Consider the following 17,649-nt stretch of genomic DNA (forward strand, 5'->3'; position numbering starts at 1 on the left):
GAAAGCATTTTGGACTCTAAGCAAGCAAAGCGATTATGTATCACTTCATTCATATATGTTTCATGGACATGGACCTTGTCCTGTAAACACGTTTGTGTCCCTGTTTTTCTTGCCCTTTATTGCTGCATGGCTCTTGATAGCAGGAATCATAGCTATTTCCAACAAGTTCTTCCAGAGGGCTTGCACAGAGTAGCTGCTGAATGAATAAATGCGTAAGTGAGTAAAAATACAAGAAAACATATGTGTGTTTACCCCAAAGTCCAAACTTTAAAAATAATTTACAATAGATTATTGCCTATTATTATCAATCTTACCCCATATTATTAAACTAATTCCAAAATACAATAATTTTATTTACTTTTCCCTATTGTTCATCTCCATTGAGAATAGAAGAGCTACAATAATACTTTCAACAAGTATTTGCCAATTCTATATAATTGTATGTCTCATGGCAGTAGGAAATGAGAGAATGATATAGTGTTTATGAAGGTATGTAATGTATCTATAACTTTGCTGGATATCTTACATGTTCTTAATATATCAGAAAAACATTAAAATCATAAATCATAAAACAAAATAAAGCATAAAACAAAATATAAAAACATTAAAATATTAAATCATTAAATATTAAACATAAAAATAAAATCATCATCATAATAAATCACAATAAATCAATCATAATAAATGGTGCTGGGAGAACTGGCTAGCCATATGTAGAAAGCTGAAACTGGATCCTTTTCTTACACCCTATACAAAAATTAACTCAAGATGGATTAACAACTTAAATGTAAGACCAAACACCATAAAAACCCTAGAAGAAAACCTAGGCAATACAATTCAGGACATAGGCATGGGCGAAGTCTTCATGACTAAAACACCAAAAGCAATGACAACAAAAGCCAAAAGAGTCAAATGGGATCTAATTAAACTAAAGAGGTTCTGTGCAGCAAAAGAAAGTATTATCAGAGTGAACAGGCAACCTACAGAATGGGAGAAAATTTTTGCAATCTACACATCTGACAAAGGGCTAATATCCAGAATCTACAAAGAACTTAAACAAATTTACAAGAAAAAATCAAACAATCCCATCAAAAAGTGGGCAAACGATATGAACAGACACTTCTCAAAAGAAGACATTTATGCAGCCAGCAGACGTATGAAAAAATGCTCATCATCACTGGTCATCACAGAAACGCAAATCAAAACCACAATGAGATATCATCTCACACCACTTAGAATGGCAATCATTAAAAAGTCAGGAAACAACAGATGCTGGAGAGGATGTGGAGAAATAGAAATGCTTTTACACTGTTGGTGGGAATGTAAATTAATTCAACCATTGTGGAAGACAGTCTGACAATTCCCCAAGGATCTAGAACTAGAAGTACCATATGACCCAGGCATCACATTACTGGGTATATATCCAAAGGATTATAAATCATGCTACTATAAAGACACATACACACGTATATTTATTGTGGCACTATTCACAATAGCAAAGACTTGGAACCAACCCAAATGTCCATCAATGATAGACTGGATTAAAGAAAATCTGGCACATAGACACCATGGAAAACTTTGCAGCCACAAAAAAGGATGAGTTCATGTCCTTTGCAGGGACATGGATAAAACTGGAAACCATCATTCTAAGCAAACTATCACAAGGATAGAAGACCAAACACCACATGTTCTCACTCATAGGTGGTAGTTGAACAATGAGAACATATGGACACAGGATGGGGAATATCACACACCGGGGCCTGTCGGGGGGTGGTGGGCTGGGGGAAGGACAGCATTAGGAGAAATACCTAATGTAAATGAAGAGTTGATGGGTGCAGCAAACCAACATGGCACATGTATACCTATGTAACAAACCTGCACGTTGTGCACATGTGCCCTAGAAGTTAAAGTATAATAATAATAATAAATGCTCTATCAAAAAAATCAATAAATTAATGAATATTTATTTTACAAAATGAATTTGATGAAAAAAGTTTGCATAGCTTTTTTTAATATATGATGTGATTTTTAAAGAGTTCAATTTTTAAAAGGCAGAAAAATACAATAATTTTTTGTAAACATGTTTTAAAGATATCCTATACTGTTTATTGCATATATGGATTTTGGTTAGAATTAGGAAATATTTATATAGTTCTCAAAATCTTTGGTTGGAATTAAACAAAATCTCTCCAACTGTATTCCTTTCTATCTGTGTCCTTAAATTTTGTGAATAGAAATGGATTTATTTCAAATTTTATATTCATTAATAATTGATTATATAAATAATCTGTGGAAATTTAATGAAATTGACTGTTATATATTTTAAAATTGAATAAAATTTTCATCTCATTGATCATCTAAATAGCCAAAATTACAATGACTATTCACAGAGTCATAAAAGAGACATTATTTTTTTTCTGATGAAAACAAGATGACTAAGATAGCAAAAGTTGATTCTGAAAAAATTAGAAACATTAAAATAAGATTAATAAAAAGATGCTAGTGTCTCCACATACTATTATTTTTATAAATGCACAGGTGGCATGTGTGAATAGTAAAAACTTCCAAAATACTAGTAACTTCTGTTAAAATGAAAAAATTAGTTATAATAAATTATTCTATTTATATTCTATTATTATTTGATGACATTATTGCTATTTTTTATTAATGGCAGTGTTTTAAAAATACACAAAGATATAGTTTATACAGGAAAGAAGGTAGTATGGTAAAAATGAGGAAGAAGTTTCTACCTAGCATTAGTATTCCAAATCGACAGACCTTGAACCCTTTCCTGTAAATGGCTAACTCTCTAATGTAAACAACTTTATCCCTGACTCTGCAACACTGACATCTGAAAGTATGATAATCACATGGGGAAAGTTATTGTTTTATCCATGAATAGAATCACTGTAATCTTGGTAACCTAGTGATTTTTTTCTCCTTTAAATATCTACTGGGTCATTCAGTCAAGAAAACCTTTATTTTTCTCAAAAAAATTCATGTATATTTTTCATGTATATTTGCATATATACATATATGTATATAAGGTTACATACAACATACATATGCATATGTATATATATCCATGGAAGATATTTCGAAAGAAATCATGGTTTTCTAGAATGTAGCATCAAATTTCAGTGAAAAATTTAATATATGGCGTATTTGCCACCAAAATAGCTTAGAATTACAAAGGTCCTTGATGGTATATTGTGTCCTAGTGCCTACTCAATATATGTATAAAATAATCACAGTGTCAGATGAGATTTCAGTATGTTCCTATAAATTATTTTTCTTCACCGAAAGGAGAGTCCTGGCAAAGTTGGTCAACAAGATGCCCTGTGTTTTAATTGCCTGTAGCTGTGTAACAACCATACCAATAAGTAAGGATTTATGATAGCAATAGTTTATTACTTCTAATAATTAGGCGAGTTGGCTGGACTCAGCTGAACAATTTTGCTCCATGGGGAGGTGATTTGGGTGATTTGGGTCACTCAAATGCTGAGCTGGACTAAAACAAAATCTCAACAGACTTCCACCCACACGATTGGAGCCTTGTTATAAATATCTGGGAGGGTACAGCACTGCAATCTCTACCTGTGTTTTCTGCATATAGATAGCTTGGGTTCCTTAAATGGAGACTGTAATGCAAGAGAACAAGCCCAGTTTGCAAGTGTTTATCAGATTTCTATTCGTGTAATGCTTACGATTGTTAAATTGTCTAAAGAAAGCCACATAACTAAACCTAAAGTTAATGCATAAAGGTACCATATAAAGCATAAATATCAGGGGAATGGTTCACTGTAAACAAATAGTGTTAACAGTTACAACAGTTTACTTTCACTGATGTGTTACTACCTCCGTTGGTCAGTCAGTCAGTCAAAACCCATTAATTGTGTCTCCATGCTTAGGAGCACCTTTGTCTCTGAACCATTGCTTCTAAAATAGTGTCTGCAAAAGGCAATCCAAATATAAGAAAAATTGGTCTTCTGAGTCTCTTTTTTAAACCTTCTCATGTATAAGAACCCTAGAAAATTTGTTATTCCAACACTTTAAAGTAATAATATAATTTTTTTTTTTTTTAACAATATAAGGAAAGAACTATAAAACCAGACAGCACAGGCTAAAATCCCAACTGCCATTTCCCAGCTATGTGACCTTGGGCAATTCATTTGAAATATCTCCATACAGTGATTTCCTCTTTCATAAAAATCTAATTTATTATTTGGAAAATCTGAGTTAGCATACATGTGATTATTAAAATAATACTTGGCAACTAGCTTCGGTGATGATGAAAATGAGTATGGGGATGATGATGAAGATGATGATGAAGACAATGTTTTGGATGATAATGTACATAAACACATACTGAGACTTCCTCTCTCCTGATCAAAACTGCTGACAATGATTGGAAAATTTCCCATCCATTTTCAAATTTTACCATCTTTAGTATCATATAAATCTATGCATATGAATTTCAAAGTGAAACTAATTTTTCACATCCTTATTTGCTTAATTTACCAAATACTTAATTGGCATAGAATTTCTGCAATGTAGCAGCCTGCCGTATCCCTTCCTTAAACATAAATGGTAATATTTTTCTACTGAACATAGTTTGCTTTCAGCTCTGGTAAAAACAAGAAATTTAAATGTGAACTTCTCAAGGGATTTTTCAGATTTCACAGTTATGCTGTGGACTGCTTGCCACATGAAACTATTTAATAACTTATAACTTAGAGAGTAACTCCTGAGTCTGTGTGTAGAGGTAACGTGAGTACCTTTGATCCATTCATTTTCTAGTCTGAGGATACACTTAACGGCAGAAACATCTAAACATTCAAGACACATATCTACTCGTGGTATATTTAATATACCACTGAAAATATTAACTTGAAAATGAAAGCTTATAAACTAGTTTTACAACTTGTTTTTTTTCCCTCAGATATCGTACTTGGTCATATCAAAATGTCATAATTTAAACCATAACAATGGTGTCTTATGAAGGTTTATCCAGATTTCCATTTGTGAATTAATTCATTTAAGGGAATTGTCTACAGGTAAAAGATATTTTTTATTTTTATTTTGTTTCATGTGGAATTTAAATTTCCCTCCTTAATACTGGCACTAGTGATATTTTAATAAATGTAATAAATGATTGAGGAGATGGAGGCCCAATTTTTCATGATGTGATTATTGCTCATTGCATTCATGTACACAAATAAACATATATACCTATGTTCCCACAAAAATTAAAAATAGAAAATTTAAATGAAGTAAAAAAATTTTAGCTCTTGTTTAACTATATTTGACCCAGTGAGCAGACACTTTGTCTTCTATCCTCAGCATCTCACAGAGCCTAGTCACTTGTTAGGCACTCACTAATTATTACTGAATAACATGCCTACATGCTACAAGACTCCTTAGTCAACTACTTTTTATTTTTTCATCAATTTCTGTTTTAATTTTAATAGTAATAAAATGTAATAAACTGATAATCACTTAAAGAATGAAGAATAAAGTAAAAATCACAAAGATCTGAGTAATGGTGCAGTAGTGGAAAGTTCCACATGGAAGGTTACACTGATGTTGAAAATTAATTGACATTTGAGGTCAGGTTCTGAAATATTGGCATACAACCTAACCCCTGTGAGTTATTAAATGATGTCGATTTTCACATTTTAGTGATAAACAAGAATATCTTTCTAAAAATCTCCTTATTAAATTAGACTAACAGTGCCTAATTTGATGAGTAGCAACCATATTTTTACTGATAAATCTAATGATTATTTTATGCAACTTTAAAATATAACCAACTTACTTCATTGATGATATCTAACAAATATTCCATTTGTGTATTCATATGTGGTCAATGCTGAGAATAACATTTTTGTATATATTTAATGAGTTTTTTCCTTCACATTGCTTGAATGACTGCAGCTGAAATTCTGTGAAGTTATATACATCTATGATGATCCATATGAAATTGCATATGTGTGACCATTTTCAAGGGACAAAAATGAAAATTTCAAATGTTTTCACTAATATGTTGTCCATAAATTTGAAGGATTACTTCTAATCTCGTAAGTATTATTTTGAGTTTGTGATAGCCAACAGATTATGAAATGTAAGTTGATCAATTTTTTCAGCTTCAATAATTGAGAAAAATATAATATATATAGATTATATATAATAATATGTATACATACACATACTCATATTATACACATTTTGTAGTTTGCTTCTTTGTCTTGTCTTCTTGACTGGAAACTGATCTCAGGCTATCCTTTGAACTGATGACCTCACAATTGTCACAGCACTCTTTGCAGTAAAAAATAAGCAAGTGTTCTTTCACCTACTTCTGAAGCAGCAACTACTAGGATGAGGACTTTTATACATCATATTCTTTAAGCAGAAATCATTCTCCACAGAAAAATGGAGGATGGCTATCTTTGCACTTTGCTTTGCTGATGTAATGTTAACGGCATTTAGTCACTGCTGATCTAGGTCACATCTGAATTAACCACTAATTGTTGTGAGCCTCTGTGTACTTGCTTCTACAAATTTCCTGGCACAGTCTACAGCAACCTCCGGTGCATTTGACAGTCCATTCTTGATGAAAAGTGCTTCTTTCCTTTTGAACTCTTATGTTATGGGCTAAGGAAAATGAGTGTGAGTGTAGTTTTCTTCTCATTTTGTGGTTTACTTCTTACCAGGAGAGCTTCAGAATTTTGATGTAAGTTAAATACATGTCTCTCTAAATGGCTGTTTTGGTCTTTGAAATATGAAATGATTGTTTTAATAGAAAAATGCTGAAATAGCTGAGTTGAGTAGCTTACTGAAAAATTCAAAAAAATTATATATATTTATTTACATATAAATGTTACACATTTTAATATATTAGTTATGTTTACCACGGATATTAATATTTTTCCATAGTAATTACATCAATTTTACATCTAAATAATGTATTGCACTACTAGGTTGCTATACAACAAAGCTTTAGCATAAAACACAATAAAATTGAATTTTAAAATCTATATGGTAGGTTTATATAAAACTGAAATTTAATATATTTCTTAAGCATTTACTTAAATAAATATGTATCAATGTACAAAAATGGTCTGGTAGGTGCTATAGCCTATGAGAAAGTGAAAAAAAATCCTCTACCTCTCGTTTTTAAAAATACACTTTAAAGGGCAGATAAATGCACAAATAATCTGAATACAAGAAATAAGATGATAAGAGTTATCATAGAAGCACAAACATCTACTTGAGCACAGAAAAGGGAAAAAGTAATATCCACATAAAACAAATTTATCAAAGAAGCCTCCTTTTTGTCGGCCCCCTATGGAAAAAATAAAGTTATCTATATATTATTTGTACTCTAATTTAATCAATATGTTTTATATTTGCACATCATGAGCATAGAATTATATGGATCCTATAAAACAAAATATCCTATTCCAGATGGTTGTGATATAGAAATTTTAGGATATGCATAAGACTTGTACTATATTATAAACACAAAACTACTGGAAAGTATAATAACCACTTTTGAAGAAATTGCTACCCTATCATCAACTGCATTGTTCTCATTAAGAAACATCAGTCTTTTGGAGTGATATGTATCAATGATAAATGGCCCTGGTGATTTTATTATTTTAAAAATAATACCTTTTTTGATATTCAGTAAAAGGTATGTGTGTATGTGTTCAGGAAGGAAGAGTTGCTATATTAAAATTTTTATAAATTATGGGGAGAAAAAGTGACAGTATTCTAAGTGATGATCGATTTTTACAGTTTTAACAGAAAAATTATTTGCAAACAAACATAAAATGGAAATATTGTAAATCAATCCATCGGTATCCATAACAGAATATATATGTCGACAGTATACATTGTAAATATTGAATTATAAAAATTATTCTCTGAAATTCTTTTCTAGTTGTCTTTAGAGGAAAACACAAATGTTACTCTTATTTTTTAGGTAAGCTGTGTAAAATCTTTTTTTTTATATATCTAGTGCTAAATCTTTATATATTTTCCACCTAAGCTGTAAATCAAAAGTGTACATTTCAGATTTCTATGCATCTCTACTGGTTTGAGAAGATAAATCTTTTAATATTCCAAGTTATATTATTACCCCAAGCATTATTTATGAGTGTCCGGCTTTCATATGGAAATGGGTAGAAAGGAAAACAGGTCAAGCCCCTTAGAATTCTCACCCAAATGAGTTCACAATTCCAAAGGAGAAAGTTTTTATCAGCAGTTATAGAAACTGCTAAGGGTGGGGGGGGGAAAGACAAAGGAGCAGTTGAAGCAGGTGGGTTTGCCACTAAACAGATGGGCTTGGGAAGGAGTGCAGAGAAAAAGAAAAAATTATTTCAGAAAGAGGGAAAAGAGTGAACATTAATCAGTATGCTATTTCAAGTATATAGGGTAGTGTGAAATGAGTTGTGAGGTTTGGAGTGGGTGGAGAAGACAAATATATAACACAAGGGCATACTTGCACTAAGTAGTTATGATATTTAGATTTCTCACTTCCATGTCATTGGAAGACCTCAAAATTCTTAAGAGCAGGCCTTAGGGATTGGTTACATATGCCTAAGAAAGAGTTGCATTTGTATTATTTCTTAATAATTTAAGAAACTGCTTTGTTTAAACACAAAAACCTGCAAATCTTAAAAAAATGTTTTGCTTAAAGCAATACTTTATGTTTGCCTGAAAATATATCTCACAAGATTATGAGCTATATGAATAATGGTATTTAAAGAATGAAAACACTGTAGGTTGATATTTAGTTTTTATACTTCATGTTTTACATATATGTTTGTTTTCATTTGAGCTTTAAACTCAAATGCCACTAAGGATTAGGCAGTTTTCATTTATAGATAAAGAGGCTATTTGAAGCAATAGTTTGGTAGGAGGCATTGGAACTAAGTATCTTGGAACACTTTTTTTAGAGCATTCTGTCAACCTAACAAAAACAGGTATGTTGACTGAATTTAGCCCATGAGGCCTGAAAACAATTGGAATGACAAAGTTAAAGCACAGGTTAATTAATAATTTCAGAAATTCAGTTAAATAACTTTGCTTTCAAAAAACGATTGAAACATACATACTTGATAACATTATTAGCCTCACTTTGTTGAATGTAAACATGGCCACGTAGAGCAACATTTACCATTCAATAATTTTCAACTTAACTCTTGTAAATACTTCTTCACTTTATGAGGAGCTATGGCCCAAATGGCAGCCACTCTTCTGTCAGTACACCAAACTCTTTTACCTTTTTATCCCTCCTTTGTACCTGTCTATCGAGAATGTGATATAAATTTCCATGGCCAGGGGTTGACTCTTGAACTGATTGGTTTAGCTAAGAATAATAGGACAAAATGACATAATCCAGATCTGGGTCAATATAAAGTCATTGATAGTTTCCATCACTATATATACACATACACACACATATATATACCTATATATACACACGTGCATACATATACATATATATATATGTAATGATAGTAGAAAGTCAAGGAAAATAACAGATGAGAAATATAAACTATATTTAGCAACAAGCCGGTGATTGCTAACGTTAGTGAGAATAGTTTCAGTCAACTATCAAGGCATGGGGGACTACATACCAGCAGATGCTCCTTGTCAATTTGGCCTCCAACATAACCAAAAAAGGAATTTCCTGATACTACAATTCTGATCACTTCAGTCCCCTGCTTGAAATACTTAAATGGCTTCCAATTACTCTCAGGATAAGATCCACTTACCTTAGAAAAATAAGCTCAGCATAAATACATCCACTCAGCTATGCCTCATTCTTTCTTGACTCTGGCCTTCCATGCATACTATTCTTTTGGGGCTGAATATTCTTAAATTCTTGTTCATTTTCTCCATGGAGACTCTGGTTAAAACACCACATTCTTTAGAGATGTTGCTGTTGTTATGTTTGTGTGTACATGTGTTAATCTCTAAATTAGAAAAAATCCTCATTGATATGGTTTGGCTCTGTGTCCCCACCCAAATCTCATCTTGAATTTTACTCCCATAATTCCAAAGTGTTGTGGGAGGGACCCAGTGGGAGAGAATTTGAATCATGGGGCTGGTTTTCTCCATACGGTTCTCATGGCAGTAAATAACTCTCGAGATGTGATGGTTTTATCAGGGGATTCCACTTTTGCATCTTCCTCATTTTTCTCTTGCCACTGCCATGTAAGAAGTGCCTTTTGCCTCCCACCATGATTCAGAGGCTTCCCTAGACATGTGGAACTGTAAGTCCAATAAAACCTCTTTTCTTCCCAGTTCCAGGTATGTCTTTATCAGCAACATGAAAATAGACTAATACACTCATGATATTTTTACCCATTGGTTCTAAAATTTTATTTTTAATACCTGCCACTTAGTTTATATTAATTGTTTACACAGTTGAGTTTTGAACAACATTGGTTCAAACTGTGTGGGTTCTACTTGTATGCAGACTTTTAAAATAAATATATTGGAAAATTCTATTGAGATTTGCAACAACTTGAAAAAACTTGCAAATTAATCACATGGCATAGAAATATAAAAAATATATATTATGAATGCATAAAATATATGTAGATAATGGTTTATCATTTGTTAACATAAAATATGCACAACTCTATTATAAGAAGTTAGAATATATCAAAATGAATGCATACACACACAAACCATACATGGTGCCATTCACAGTAGAAAAAAATGTAAACAAATGTTAAGATGCAGTATTAATTTAACTGCATATAATTAATTGTAGTATATAACATACCACTGTAATAATTTTGTAGCCAGCGCCTGTTGCTATTGCAATTACTTCAAGTGTGAATATACACTTAAAAGTCCCTGTGATGTTGATCATCTCTGCAAGAGCCGCTCATCTCTCCAATGAATTGCATATTACAGTAAAAAGTGAACTCTTATAGTTTTTGCATATTTTTATCATGCTTTGTCCAATACCACAAACCTTGAATAATGCCAGGGGACTCATATGAAGTACCCCTAGTGTTGCCTGGAAGTGCCCTCAAGAAACAAAATCATGACGTTGCAGGAAAAAGTTGAAATGCTTGACATGTACCATGGATTGAGGTCTGCCATGGCAGTTCCCCATCATTTTAAAATACATGAATCCAGCATATAGACTTTTGTAAAACAAAGAAGAGGAAATTTGTGAAGGCTTGCTGCTGCTTCACAAAACCTGCACTTTTTGTGAAACACTTGTCTTATATTGAATATGCAATATTTATGTGGGTATACTATTGCTATATGTAAGGCATACCTACAAACTCTAATATGATTCAAGAAAAAGAAATGCATTATGTAACAAAGCAAAAGGAAGGTGAAAGATCTAAAGCTGGAGAATTCAATACCAGCAAAGGCTGGTTTGATAATTTTGGAAAGAGGTTTGGCTTTAAAAATGTCAAGGTTAGCAGGAGAACCAAGAGGGAGCAAAAGAGTTCCCAGATGCCATTAAGAAAATCATTGAGGAGAAAGGATATCTGCCTGAAGAGGTTTTGAATTGCAGACAAAAATGCCGTATCCTGAAAAAAACAAAAACAAAAACAAACAAAAAACAAACAAACAAAAACACCACAAAGGGTATTCATTAGTAAGAAACAGAAGGAGTATCAGGGTTTAACGGAGGAAGGGATAGTTTGTGCAAATGCAGTTGAATTTACCATCAGCACAGGTCTTATCTATAAAGCTGCTAACCCCTGAGCCTTGAAGGGAAAAGATAACCAGCTGTCAGTCTTTTGGTTTCACATAAAGAAGCCCTGGACAAGAGCCCTTTTTTTCTGGATTGGTTCCATTGCTTTGTCCTCGAATTCAGAAAATACCTTGCCACTAAGGATCTGCATTTTAAAGTGCTTTTGATATTGAACAATGCCCCTGGGCACACAAAACCCTGTGAACTCAATATTGAAGATGTCAAAGTGGTCAACTTGCCCCACACCAAAATATATATATATTTCAGCCTTGAAATCAGGTGGTAATAAGGACCTTTAAGTCTCATTGCACATCGTACTTTATGGAAAGGATTATCAGTGCTGTGAAAGAGAACTCTGATAGAATGTTATGAGATTCTGGAAGGATTACATTATTGAAGATGCCAGTATTGTCATACAAAAAGCCGTAAAAGCCATTAGGCCTGAGACAATAAATTCCTGCTGGAAAAACTGTGTCCAGATGTTGTGCATGACTTCACAGGATTTATGACAGAGCTAATTAAGGAAATCATAAAAGAGATCATCGATATGACAAAACAAACAAACAAAAAACCCACAAAAGGTGGTGTGGGGATGGTGAAGGGTTCCAATATATGGACCTTGGAGAAATCTAAGAGTTAGTAGGCAGCACACTAGAAGAATAACAGAAGGCGACTTGAGGGAAATGGGCATTTCCAATCCAGTGCCAGATAATGAGGAAGAAGAGGTAGAAGCAGCAGGGCCGGAAAAGAAATTGACATTCAGTAATCTGGCAAAAGGGTTCCAATCATTCAAGATTGCATTTGACTTCTTTTATGACATGAGTCCTTCTATGATATGGGCACTGAACCTAAAGCAAACAGTGGAAGAAAGATGGCCATCATATAAAAACATTTTTAGAGAAATAGAAAAGCAAACCAAAAAAAAAAAGACAGAAATTGCAATGTATTTTCATTAATTACACTGACCGTGTCCCTCCTACCTTCCCTTTGACATCTCCTACCTCTTCAGCATATGATGCCCCTGAGACAAGTCCAACACCTGCTCCTCCTCTTTCCCCTCAGCCTACTCAATGGGAAGATGACAAGGATGGAGACATGATAATCCACTTCCACTTAGTGAATACTAAATATATTTTCTCTTTTGTTATAATTTTCTTAATAACATTTACTTTAGAATATAGTATATAATCCATATGTCATACAAAATATGTGTTAATTGACAGGTTATCTAATTGATAAGACTTCTGGTCAACAACATCCTTTAATACAAGGCTGGAATAAATATTATATCAAGCTGTGGGACATCCATGAGACTGAGAAATTAATAATTTTTGGTTAAATTTATTAAATCATTTCATAATTCCTATAAAATATTTTTATCCTTAATTCCTACAATGTAGTGGAAATAATAAAGGCTTGAGAATGACAATCCCTGCTTCTCCATGTGAACAAAAACTTGATTACATACTTGACTTTTCTAAATCTATTTCCTTTAATAAGCTACATGATACTAATGCCCATTTAAGGACATAGTCTGAATTAAAGAAATGAAGTAATTGTCATATGCCTGCCACAATGTTAATATCAATGTTATTTTGAATAATATTTCTTATGTTATCAATCACTTTATACTGGTTTTGTTCCCAATAATCTCCTGGCTGTTTTTCTATCTGTTTGACCTAATCTCTCAATAATATCCATATTAGTATAATACGTATCCATATTACACATTGTTCCATACAGAATAACATGTAAAAACTCAGTTCTCATTACCAGCAGATACTGAAAGTACAAATTTGATAATTTTTGATGGTTTGTTTATTCGACAAGTATTAATTTGAAAACCTACCAAATGCCAAGGGATGTCTAGGCTCTGGAGATAGTAATTAACAATTGTTGATAAATTACATAAAGAGAAATAAAGCAGGAAGAGAGAAATGGTAGTGCTTTGTTCCAATGCGGAATTTTGTTTTGGGTTACATTTTTAAATAATGAAAGAAAGGCTTTCTGAAAAGGTGGCACTTTATCAAAGACCTGTATATATCTGAAGGGAAGAGAGAATAGCAAATTCAAGGCCCTAAGGCCGGAAGGTCATATTTAGGTAATAATAACCTTGGAACAGAAAAAGGGAAGGTCACGACTCAGGACAAAAGTAAAATAATAATAATGAGAGGACTAGGTAATGTAGGGTTTGTTTAAACTTAAGAGTAAGATGGTAATCCACCAGAGAGTTAAAAGATATGAAGGATAGGAGATGACTTGGGGATAAGGACAGAAAATTTGAGAACAAAACAGTGATTTGATATATGTGTGAAGAATAAACGTATGAGGTTGAGGTAAGGACTGAAATACGCCCTGGTCTCCTGCAGTACCCTCAGGCTTATTAGGGTGGGGAAAAAAACCCCACCCTGGTAAATTTGAGGTCAGACTGGTTCTCTGCTCTTGAACCCTGTTTTCTGTTGTTTAAGATGTTTGTCAAGACAATATATGCACAGCTGAACATAGACCCTTATCAGGAATTCTGTTTTGCCCTTGTCCTGTTTCCTCAGAAGCATGTGATCTTTGTTCTCCTTTTTGCCCTATGAAGCATGTGATCTTTGTGACCTACTCCCTGTTCTTACACCCCCTCCGCTTTTAAAATCCTTAATACAAATCTGCTGGTTTTGCGGCTCAGGTGGGTATCATGGTCCTACCGATATGTGATATCACCCCCAGTTACTCAGCTGTAAAATTCCTCTCTTTGTACTCTTTCTCTTCATTTCTCAGACAGGCTGACACTTACGGAAAATAGAAAGAATTTATGTTGAAATATTGGGGGTGGGTTCCCCTGATATGGTGAGACAGAGAGTCTGAAGGTAGAACCAACAGAATTAACTAATAAATGATACAGGAGATATGAAAGTGAGGTGTCAGTAGTTGGCAGGCACAGATATAAGCTCTAGGGTCTCTATTCAAGAAAATAAATCCAACCCACCTCTGAAAAATATAATTAGTTTATGGTTTCCAACTGCTAGTTCCTTTGGGGCTTGCTTCAGCTTTCAAGCCAAGGTCAGCGTAGCCCCAGCTAAGTAAGAACAATAGCTGTGTAAGATGATGTTGCTATGGGCACATTGTACTTAAAATAGCTCCCAGTTAAAAACTGAGTCAATTGTGCAGGGACTTAATCATTTGCTCTGGATCTTCTTATTGGTGGATAGCAACTGTCAAATTAAAATCATGACGTCCAATAGTTCTCCCTACCAAATCATGCTTCCTCCCTTTACCTTTCACAGATGTCACCCCTCACAAGTTATTTGTACTCGTATGTCAATTTCTGAAACTAGAATTCTCAGATTTTAAGAAAACAGCCTGTCCTAAGGAATTATTTCTTTCTGATGATCAAATTATCTTATTCAGCTTAGAATTTTTTGAGATGAAAAGTACAGCATTCCAATATGTACATCAAATGTAACTACAGAGATGAAGGCTCAACTTTCCTTTGGGGCATAAGCATCTGCTTATATTCCCTCAGTCCTGTATTGTCCAAAACTCTAGATAAACCTTGCTTGCACAAAAAACGTGACATCTCATGAAGTCTACTTATCTTAATGCCAGAATTTGATGAAAGAGAGAACAAATTCCTTTTCGTTCATGTAAATGTTTTAAAAATGTTTGAAATCAGCTATCCCAATTACCTATGTCTTTCCTCCTTTTAAGTTTTCTGAAGTTTTTTTTTTTTTTTTTACTTCCTTTTGATATTGTTGTTCTATTTCATCTGAAAGAAAAAATACTCTACTGGAAGCCAGAATTCAATCCATCGAAATATCTTCAAATATATGGTCTGTGTAATGAGAGATTACTTTATAGCTAAAAGGTAAAATGTAGAAAATAATAGTGTTAGCAGTTACACAAATTTTCTATTTTTATAATATTACACATGGCAAATTAAGTATCATAGTATTTCAGTGTAATTCTATATAATTGTGTCTATATGTGTATTCATGTGTGTATATGGCTTTATTATCTATATCTGAAATAATATTTCATAGGTTATCATGTAGTAAAAATCACATTGAATTTGAAAATGAAAACCTGATAAAAAGCAATCCAAAAATTCACATGGAACCACAGAGCTCCCAAATAGCCAAAGAAATCTTGAGAAAAGAAAAATCTGAAGTTTTCATTCTACCTGAATTCAGAATATACTACAAAGCTACAGTAACTTAAAAAAGCATTTTAGTGGTATATAAACAGGCAAATGGACCAATGAAACAGGATAACGAGTCTAGAATAAACTCACATATTTACGTTCAGTTTATTTTTTATCAAGATGCCAAGAAAACACAGTGGATAGTTTCTTCTCAACTGGTGTTGAGAAAAGTGAAAATCCACATATAGAATGAAATTAGATCCTTATATCACACCACACACAAAAATCAACTCGAGATGGATTAAAATTTTAGACATAAGACATTAAACTGTAAAACTACTAGAAGAAACATAAGAAAAAAGCTCTCTGACATTTGGTCTGGGCAACAAATTTTTGGATATGACCCCAAAAGCACAGGCAACAAAAGCAAAAATAGACAAATAGATTTACGTCAAACTAAAAATCTTCTGAACTGCAAAGGAAACAATCGACAGAGTGAAGAGACAACCTACGGAATGGGAGAATTTGCAAATCATTTAATAAGGGATTAATATCAAAAATTTGTAAGGAACTTAATCAACTCAATAGGAAACATAAATAACCCAATTAAAATTGGGCAAAAGACTTAAATAGACATTTCTCAAAAAAAGACATACAAATATATGTGAAAAAATGCTCAACATTACTAATCTTTAGAGAAATGCAAATTAAAACAATGAGGTATCACCTCACACTTATTGAAATGGCAGTTATCAAAAAGACAAAAAAGAACAAATGCTGTTTAGGATGTAGAGAAAAGGGAACTCTTACACCCTGTTGGTAGGAATATTAGCTACCTATTGAGTTCTACGGAGAACTCAAATAACTACAAACAGAACTATCATGTAATTTAGTAAAACCACGACTGAGCACTTATTCAAAGAAAAGGAAATCGGTATATCGAAGAAATGTTTGCACTTTCATGTTTATTGTTATGTATAACATTTATAGATATAACACATATCACACATATATATGTGATACACACACATATCACACATATCTATGTGATACACACACACGCAAGAATATTACTCAGCTTTAAAACAATTTCAAAAAGAAGGAAGTCTTGCCATTTGAGATAACATGGATGAACCTGGAGTGCATTATGTGAAGTGGAATAAGCCACACATAAAGACAAATACTACATGTTACCACTTATATGTGGAGTCTAAAAAAGTCGAACTCACGAAAGCAGAAATTAGAATGTTTGTTATCAGGGGCTGGGGAAATGTTGGTCAAAGTATATGAAATTTCAGTTAGATAGGAGGAATAAGTTCAAGAGATGTATTGTACAACACGGTATCTATGGTGAATAACATATATTGTATTCTGAAAATTGCTAAGAGAGTAGAATTTAAGTGTTCTTTCCACAAACAATAAAAAGTATGTTAGGTAATATGTTAATTAACTCAACTGAACCAGTCCACATTGTATACATATTTCAAAACGTTGTGTGTACATGATTAATATATACAATTTTTATTTGTGAATTAAAAATTCACATAAGGTAAAAATAAAGTAGACATAAATAAATAAATAAGACAGAAACATAAATTCTAAGTTCTGACTTTGTTAATTTTTACAGACTTAACAGAGGCAAGTCATGCTTGCTTAATTCTAGTTACTTATTTTGAAAAAGTGGAATAATAGATGTAAACCTTTCATAAACTATATAAATATATAAGCATATGTTATTGTTGATTTATCAGTTTTTATGTCTAATTGGTTAGCTAATCTA

The sequence above is a fragment of the Macaca nemestrina genome, chromosome 19 (genome assembly GCF_043159975.1).
Source record: "Macaca nemestrina isolate mMacNem1 chromosome 19, mMacNem.hap1, whole genome shotgun sequence".
In the NCBI taxonomy this organism is placed as follows: Eukaryota; Metazoa; Chordata; class Mammalia; order Primates; family Cercopithecidae; genus Macaca; species Macaca nemestrina.